This window comes from Diceros bicornis (assembly GCF_020826845.1).
Source record: "Diceros bicornis minor isolate mBicDic1 chromosome 16 unlocalized genomic scaffold, mDicBic1.mat.cur SUPER_16_unloc_1, whole genome shotgun sequence".
In the NCBI taxonomy this organism is placed as follows: domain Eukaryota; kingdom Metazoa; phylum Chordata; class Mammalia; order Perissodactyla; family Rhinocerotidae; genus Diceros; species Diceros bicornis.
The window spans coordinates 2,313,958-2,323,451 of NW_026690870.1; the positions used below are offsets into that span (position 1 = coordinate 2,313,958).

Consider the following 9,494-nt stretch of genomic DNA (forward strand, 5'->3'; position numbering starts at 1 on the left):
AGCCACCGGGCCTCTGCCTTCCCATGGGAATCAAAAGATGCGTGAGATGCGGCTTCTGACAGGCTCCCCTCAGCCACAGCCTCCATCTCTCCCCCGACAGCTTGTTCTTTAGAGACAGGAGGCCGTCCTTCTGCACCCAAAGACCACTCACTTTTTTAGGTGGTCCTGCGCTCTGCCCTCCTGGCTGGAATAAGGGGAGATGCCTTCAGAGGTAAAGGAGGCTATGAGGGCATCCCTTGGGATGGACGGTGGATGACAAGACCTGCGAATGATGTCGAATGTCAATGTCTGACTCTCAGATGGAAATTGAGGCCACACATTGTGTCTCCTTCATTCACTGGGTTTACTGTCTCCAAATGTCCTGCATGCAGTAGGTGCTTAATCTACATGGTTGAATGAATGTAATCCACCCAGAACCATCCCAGACACCTGAGTGGGCCTAGGGCCTCTCTGCTGCCCCAGAGATCCTTGACTGGCTACCCCAAGGAAAAGGACCAGGACCAGGACCAGCTGGATGGAATCTCCAACTCCTTGACAGGGTGGTTTCCATGTGCTTTTCCAAACTCAGAAAGGCCGCATCTCAGACATGGGTGAGGCAGACTACTTTTCATGGGGAAGAGAGAAATAAACACCATGAACAACCACAGCACGTCCACAGCCCTCTCTGCAGAGCCAGGCACCAGGTAAGCACCCACCATGGCTGATCCCATTAGTTCCTGCAAGATCACCATGAAATTTATCCTCTCCCACCCCACTTTTCAGAGGAGCAAACTGAGGCTCAGAGAGATTTGGTGACACTCCCAGGACATACAGCTGGCAGGGGGCACAGTCACCACTGTGTTGAGGAGGGAGTGGGCACTCACCTAGTAAACAGCTGGTCCAGGACCTGGTGGGATGGGTCTAAGGCCGAGTAGTTGACCATGAAGGTGGTGAAGCTAGAGATGTTCCTCCTCAGGAAAGCTGGTGCGATGGACTCTGTCAGCTTCTCCATCATGCCTGTATGGAGGGCCCGCATCCTGCAGGCCTCATTGAAATTCACGGTGGACTCATCCTCACACTGAGGGAGAGGAGGAGGTACATACACTCAATGACATCATGGTGAACCAGCGGGAGGATTGAGGTGACTTTCTACCCTCCTGTGTAGCTGGTGGGAAGGAGTGGAGGTCCAGATTCCTTTGGGAGTGGGACTGTGGAGCACTCTAATGAGAAAACCCTGGGGGGTTCCAGCGGAGACTCAGATTTGAGTCTGCATTCTAGTAGTGCCTTGGTCATCTCAGAGTCCTGGGTATGAAGACCCCTCTGCACCCACACTCACCTCAAACCAGCCCTCTTCATTGATGGACTGGTGCACCTGTGTCCTCTCCAGGGAGATGGCGAACTGGAAACCATCTACCAGCTCCTCAACCATCACTTGGGTGCAGCTCTGCAGTGACAGTGCCCAGAAGTCAGGCCAGGAGGCATCAGAGGCCTGCCTGGACTTTGCCACAGAGGGAAACCCCACCACAGTTCAGGCACAGAGGGGCATCTGCATAGTCTCCATCAGGGAAGGAATGTGAACACCTCGATGGCCTGGGATTCACATGTGGGTAGAAGAGCTTGGTCCCCAGCACTCACCATCCTCTCCTGCAGCCAAATCTTCAGTATGAACATGACACACCACCAGATCTCCACCATTTAGCTACCTGCTCCTGCTCAGGGTGGTTTCTCCTCATACTACCTTCTCTAACCCCACCTCCCACATACATACACACACACACACACACACACACACACACACACTGAGGGTCAAGGAGTGTGGGGCTGTCCATGTGGGATCACAGTTGTGGCCTGATCTAGAGTGGCCTGCCCTGGGCTACGCTGTTACCTGATGGTTCCTCCTGCCAAAAGGCCACAGACATTCGAGGTGAGGGCTGAGCCAATGTCTAAAGCGACTTAACATGCTCTCATTCTTGGCTTTCCGGGAGCCAGAGCCTCGGAAAGTCACGGGACAACACGAGAACATCCTGCTGTGTCGAGTGTCTCCACTCAAATGAACCGGGCAGGAGGCTGTGGTTACAATGTGGGTGCCTGGTAACCAGAGTTCTAAGTTCTGTTGGGGGCTGTCACCAAGGAAGTGAGGTCACTTCTTCAAGGTTCTATTACTTGGCCCCTTCCTTCAATCAGACCCACCCAAAGCCCCCGCTAGGCTGTTGGCTGCTCTCCCTCCTTGCCCATGTCATCTCCATCACTGTACACAAATATCCATCACCACCCTCCCCACAGCTCCTTGGGAGTGGAACCAGTGGCCAGCTTTGAGGAGACAGAGCTGAAGTCACACCTCTTTTATCCTACCAGTTCTGTGTCCTGGAAAAGCCACTGTGCCTCTCAAGATCTCCCCAGTCTCCCAACCTGCACAATGGGGATGGTGCTAAAAACAGCTTTCTAGGAACATCGTCAGGTGTATATGAGATAATACCTACGACACCTGTGGATTGGTGTCACATGTATCTAATGCTGAACCTCCCATCTATGTCAGTTCCATCTGTGCAGCCTCCACAAACCCCCACTCCATACTTCTTGTCACACATCATTGGCCTGAATTTGGTCTGGTCACTCTTATCTGCAAGAGGGGTTAGGAATTTTATCTTTTAGCTTGTTGAATTGCCACCCAAAATAAAACTGATTCTCTGTTCTGAATATTAAGGGAGAAGGTGAACAGTGGAAACTACCCGTGCTCTCGCCCTACACTAACCTTCAAGTTGAAGGGGAGGAGATGAGCTTTTCAGATAAATCAATCATGTATTTACCTACCACAGGCTCTCTTTTCTTGTTGTTTATTCATCCACAGAGAACAAGTAGTCTTGCTTCCAAACCAGAATGTATGAGACGTCCACTGCCCTCTGTTCCCAGCAGAGTAACCAGAACCAATTTGTTGGCTTTTATTTGCCTGGCCCTTGTAAGTAGATCTGAGAACATTCTTTCTATGTCCTTCATAGAGTGGGTCTGGGAGGGTCTGAGGTTGTAGAGAATTGTAGGCAAGTAGCAGGCTCCTGAAAAACTGAGTCAAATTTGAATCTCTGTAATTCGAAAAAGGAGAGTGACATCAGCATCATGGTGGAATAAGACACCTTCTGTTTTTCTACTCCTGCAGTAACAATGCTTTGGCATCCATCCATAGACAAAAGTGCCTTTGTGGGAGAAGTGGGATCCAGCACCATATGCCAAGGGACCCAGAAGGAGTCTCACCCACCCATGCATCTGGTAATAGGCAGACAGACCTCGGTCCCAGCTCTGGACCCTGCAGTGGCCTGTAAACCAGCTCAAGCTCCTTTCAGCTGCTGCATGGAAACCCCTGAAAACACTGTCTTAGATCATGACACACAGAAGAGAGGGCCTTTGTGGAAGTCCAGGTTTCAAGAAGAGAAGTTCCAGCCCTCTGTTGGAGCACAAAAATATGAGTGTGGATGGGTTGAAGAGTTTGGGGGCATTGGCAGCTAGGTACACTTAGAGGGCTTTAAAGGATGTGGATCCTGTAACTGCACTGAGCACTCCATCAAGAAGTCTCCCATGACTTGTGGGGTATGCCTCACCCATGGATCTCCCCAGCTGGCCTTTAGGCACCCCCAGTGCTCTGCGTGCCTCACATACACACACCTCCACCCTAGGGCTTCTTCCCTGTGTATGCTCCCAACAGTGGTGGTTAGAGTGAATTTTGGAGGACAGCTAGTGAGCACGTGCAGAAACTTAGTCCAAATCCGCAGGCCAGAGAGAGACCACAAACTTGAGGTTTCACACAACCTCTGGAATACAAAAGGGAGGCTGTCAGCGCCCAGCCTATTACATCACAGCATCAAGAGAATGCATACAAGCTGGAGAATTCTGCCATTAATGAACAAATTAAAAATGCTGAGATTATACTGGTATAGCACATTAAAATGCAAATGTATTATTGAAACATACATTAAGTTTAAAAATTGACATTTCAAATGTTGGAAAAATTAAGTTTGAGAAACCTTGTAGGTGGTCAGTAAACATCTGTCCCTCCCTCCCTCGCCAGAGCAGCTGTATGTATATGTATAGATACACACACACACACACACATATATATACCCCCTATAAGTTATATATATAGAGAGACGCATATGTGCATGTGTGTCCACAAACACTCATACATATATATAATGCATGTACCTATGTATATCATATACATCTATGTATACATGATAGAATACTCACATGCACATGTGTGTATCTCTACAATTTCACCTTCAATAAGGTAAATTTCCGGTTTGTATTGACTCTAAATATCTCTGCTTTTTAACTTGTTAGGTCTGTTTCGGTTTGTTTTCCCCAAACTTTCTGGTTAGTCCTCTGGGCACTTCTCAATTGGATAACTGTTATGGTTTTCATTCGTTGTTGTGCTTTCATTTTCTCTTTTTAATAAACATATTTGTTGGAATATGACATACAATCAGAATAGAGCACAAATCCAAGTGTAAAGATTGATAAGTTATCAAAAAGTGTACACATGTGTTAACAACACCCAGGCCAACAAACAGAACATGACCAGTTCTATTTACAGTAGATTATACATGATGTATATAATAGATAATAACCACAGTTACCCAGATTATTATTTCTCCTTTTTCAGGAAGTAGCACACTGAATGGCAATGCATAAAGGAAATTTGGTCATGATGTGGCCTCCTTCAAAAATATAGCTGGATTTGGAAGGTTAATTTTTTTTAGGAATACATGAGTTTAGTTCCAGAAAAAAAGAGGCTTGTAAATTTCCTTTCCTGTAATGACCTTGTAAGATTTTTGTAGCAACGTTAAGCTATTCTCATAAAATGAATCAAAAAGTTTTTCCCACTTTTCCTGTTCTGTGGAAGAGCTAGACTCAATGTGTATTATTTCTCTCCTGAATGTTTGGTGGAATTTGCCAGCAGAGGTGTTGGCCACGATGAAATGTGGGAATGTTTTAAACTATGGATTCAGTTTCTTCTTTAGATATGGGACTATTCAGATTTCTCATTTCTTCTTGAGACAGTTTTGGTAACTTTCATTTTCCTGGCAATTTGTGAATTTCATCTAATTTTCAAATGAATTGACATGTTATTTATGATGACACGTGTGTTGTCAGGGAAGGTCTGGGGTGACTCTCCTGGGGGCAGATGTCAAGCTCAGCTCATGTGTCCCCGAAGCTTCAGGCACCTGGATGCTGGAGGGAGAGCTTGTTCTCATTGCAGGACGAGAGGCTGAATGCTTTTCTTCTCGCCTTCTGCTCTCCATTCACACCAGCTCAGGAAACCTTGTTCCTGGGCAAGTTGGCGTGCATGCAACACCCCATGTAAATTCTTCCAGGCCTGGTGGATATTTGGAATTTTTTTCTCAGATGTCCTCTTGAAACCACATGGCCACTTTTGTATAATATTTTCTCTTTATGTTATATTTTAGTCAGTTTTTGTAATCACATTTTCAATTTTTACACCGTACAAGGCTGTCTCTTAGACTCCTAAGTGTTTTCAGTTTTAACTCCTTCATACTTCTCCCGGATGTGCCTGCCTTACGGTGATTCCTCCTTCATGGGAGCTCTGAAGCTCATCCTAGCTGCCTGGTTGTTGATGGTGGCAGATACACAGGTTTGATGGGGCCGAAGCTTAGGCAGTTTGATTGCCTGCCTTCTGCTGCACCATTCTCAACCCACAGATGCCGTGCTTCTCTGCTTGTCCCAGAGCCTTCAGGTGTAATTACTCTTCCTCCCCAGCGCTACCTCCAATCTCATGTTGATATTATTGCTGTTCTCTGAAGCATTTGATGATGTGTTCAAATGAACAAGCATTTTGGATCCTGAACCAAAGAACCATTTACAAACCGCACTCTGAATGTGATCTGCTTTTCCATTCATTAAACTTTTCTCATAAACTTAATCACTTTTCTCCATGTGTGTGGAATTCACTAAGGATGTTCCAGAGCCCCGGTGATGTTACTTGATTTAGCTATAAATTCTAAGGCTTCAGGAGAGCTGTTGCCACAGATGGAGTGAGTTGGCTGGGCATTCTTCCTTAATTAAGTGATTGCATTGGATTTGAAGATAGTTGTGGTTTGAGTCTGTTCCCTAAGGAGCCCCATCCCTCTCAGCAGGTTTCAGTACAAGAACTAGCAGTATGTTCTGGCCTTGGTTTTTGCCATTGAGGAAATCAACAGAAACTCCCATCTTTTACCCAACATATCTCTGGGAGTTGATCTCTATAATGTCCTGCACAATGAACAGAAGGCACTGGAGAGTTCCCTCATTTGGGTCTCAGGGCTGCGCAAAGACAACCCAAATTACACCTGTAGGAGAGAGAGCAAGTCTCTAGCAGCCCTTACTGGAACAACATGTGCAATTTCTGCCCAGATTGGAACACTGCTGGAACTGTACAAATTTCCACAGGTAAGGCTGTGTGGGATGGGGAGACATAAAACCATGTCTACTTTGATGCCATTCTCAGGTGCCTGAAAAGGAAGAAAGGAGGAGACTGTGTTTATGCATCTCTCACAGGATGTAATCTCCAAGGATGAGGGTATAGAGTCTTAGTGAGGTATGCACATTTCCTTTATTTGGCAGCCCTAAGCACTATGATTTCATCCGTGTCCAATGATAACAAGGTTCCAGGGACCATCTGCTCTTGGCCAGGTTGGGTCCCAATCCTGAGTCAAGTCATTTGCATGAACAACATTTGCAGTGATGCAAATGAACTGCATCAGAGGAGGCAATGTCAGGTGTAAGGTGCAAGTGTCAGAAAGGGCCCATGTCACTAAGGGCTCAGACAAGAACATTCCAGCATCACAGCCTCCAAAGTGCAAGATAAGGAGGGACAGCCTCACACACCCAGGGCCCAGGGCAGCCACAGGACATTCTATGTGTGACCCATGCAGGGCTGCACACCAATCATGAGTGCAGAAACACCACAAGCTCATGAGGCCCTGCCTGGGGAAGCAAAAGTCATGCTGAATTTATAAGATTCCAAATCAGTAACTCAAGATCAATGCAGAAATAAAGTTGCATTTTTGATTTTCTAAAAATTGACCTCCTTTCCTTTTCCTCAGTTCTTTTAACCATGCTCATTCCGGGATCAATATGTTGTGATGATCCACTTCTGCACCCTCAACATTGGTTTCCTCCATTATTAATGCCGTTGTGAGAAATTCCTCCCTTTCCTCACCCTAAAGCAGAGGATACTAGCTGGAAGGAATCTTTGTATTCACCATCACCCCAAACATCTATGACTTTGACAAAGGTCACACACACCTCTATGGCCCTGGAGCAAAGGGGATTTTAGGGCAGTGAAACCATAGTTCTATATGAATCTGTAATGGCGGATACATATTACTATGTATTTGTCAAAACCCATAGAATGTACAACACAAAGAGTGACCCTAATTCATTCCCTTTTAAGCCTTGGTATTCATTTGTTGCAATTTTTCTCTTTTTTTGAACATTATTACTAGGATTTTATTGAGTATATTTGTCATTTATTAGAATCTAATTTAGTTTTATTTATCCTTTCGATGTTTGTCTTTTAGTTTGTGAAGCCTTCCTCTAATATTTATCATTTTGTGTCGTCTATTTTCTTTGTGTTTAATTTTCTGCTCTTTTTCTAGCTTGTGATGAATGCTTAGAACTTAGAAATTCAACTTTTCTATATTATACACAATAATATATAAATATATATAATCTAGGATTATACATTTCTCTCTAAGGATAGTTTTAATTCCACCCCAAAAGATTTGATGAATAGTGTTTTTAATTGGAAATACATTCTAATTTCCATCGTAGTTTACTCATTAATCATGGGTTGTTTACAAATGTATTTATTAATCTCCAAGCATGTAGGAATTGACGTTAGCAATAAGAATTAAGAAGTTAAGCTCAGGGCATCCTCTGATAGCAGATGTAGTTCCAATTTTGAATAATAAGTAATAGCAATCCCAATGCGTTACTTCTGCACAGATCTTGAGTTCACAAAGTCCTGTATTCCATTTTAATGTATTTTACAAAAGAATTAGTCCAAAAAAGACTGAGGGGAAAAAGCTGGTTTTTCATCAGAGCTATAGAGTACTGCTTTAGGGTTTAAAAAGACCTCTGCAAGTCTTGGGTGTCATAATCCTGATTATTAATGAGGAAACTGAAACTCACATAAAGTAGATTACTTACCCAACATCACATAGCCAGGAGGTGGCAGCACCAGGCACAGGATGCTCTGGACCTTCAGGCCTGCCTGCCAACCCTGCAATGGTCCAGCCTCTTCCTCGGGGTCCCCATCACCTCCCGGTTCCTCAAGCTATAAATGAGAGGATTGAGCATAGGAGTAAGGTCCGTGTAGAGGATAGAGACCACCTTGTCATGGCAGGGGGCCCGGTAGCGCCTAGGCCGCAGGTAGATGAACATGGCTGCCCCATAGAAGAGGGAGACAGCTGTCAGGTGGGAGGTACAGGTGGCCAGAGCCTTTTCACCATCCTGAGCAGAGTGCATCTGGAAAACAGCCCTCAGGATGCGAGCATAGGAGGCCAAGATGATGGAGAAGGGAAGGAACAGCATGAAGACACAGCAAGAAAATATCACATTCTCAAAAAGGGATGTGTCTATACAGGCCAGCTTCAACAAAGATAGCATCTCACAAAAGAAGTGGTCCACCTCCCTCAAACCACAGTAGGGAAAGGTCATTACTACTACCGTCTGGATCAAACTGTCTATTATCCCAAAGGCCCAGGAGCTCCCAGCAATCCCAAACAGATTCTCTGACTCATGAGGATGGGATAGTGAAGTGGGTGGCTAATGGCCACACAGCGATCATAAGCCACGAGTCCCAGCAAGAACCCCTCCGATCCCACGAGACAGACAAAGAAGCCAATTTGTATACCACAACCCACAAAGGAGATGGACTTCCTGCCAGACAGGAAGTTGACTGCCATCTTTGGCGCATTGGTACAGACCAACATGAGGTCCATGAGGAAGAACTGAGGAAGAAGTACATGGGTGTATGAAGTCAAGCATCTGTGTAGATAAGGAAGATGAGGAGGACATTCCCACAGAGGGCCACTGTGAAGACTATCATGATTGCTGAGAAAAGTACAAGGTCAGTTGGACTGTGGAAAAAGATGCCCAATGGGACAAAGTCATCTGTGGATGATTGGTTCAACCACGTCTCCGTGGCTCAGTTGATGTTTCCGGTAACCTGTGAACATGGACAAAAAATATTGGTTGGACTGACATTTCTTTAACCTCTGCATTCCACATCTTCAGCTAGCTGTTTTGTTTGTAACTCATGAGGCCTCAGCAACAAAAGCTTTGGGACATAGAAGAGGACACTCCTTCATATCCCTATGACACAGCAATAGGAGTTCTCCCAGCTCATGGAATTGGACCACATATCTGGACTGGTGTGTATCCTTATCTAGATGAGTAGAAACTGAGTTATTTTATGTGTCATGGGACCTTTGGAGAATCCCCTTTAGCAGGCAAAGTCTTGG

The 9,494-nt window shown here is 45.3% G+C and overlaps 1 pseudogene; it reads right to left on the bottom strand.

Annotated features, from left to right (window-relative positions):
- Window positions 1-8,161: 8,161 nt before the first annotated feature.
- LOC131401779 (olfactory receptor 2V2-like) lies at window positions 8,162-9,134 on the bottom strand (annotated as a pseudogene).
- Window positions 9,135-9,494: the final 360 nt, after the last annotated feature.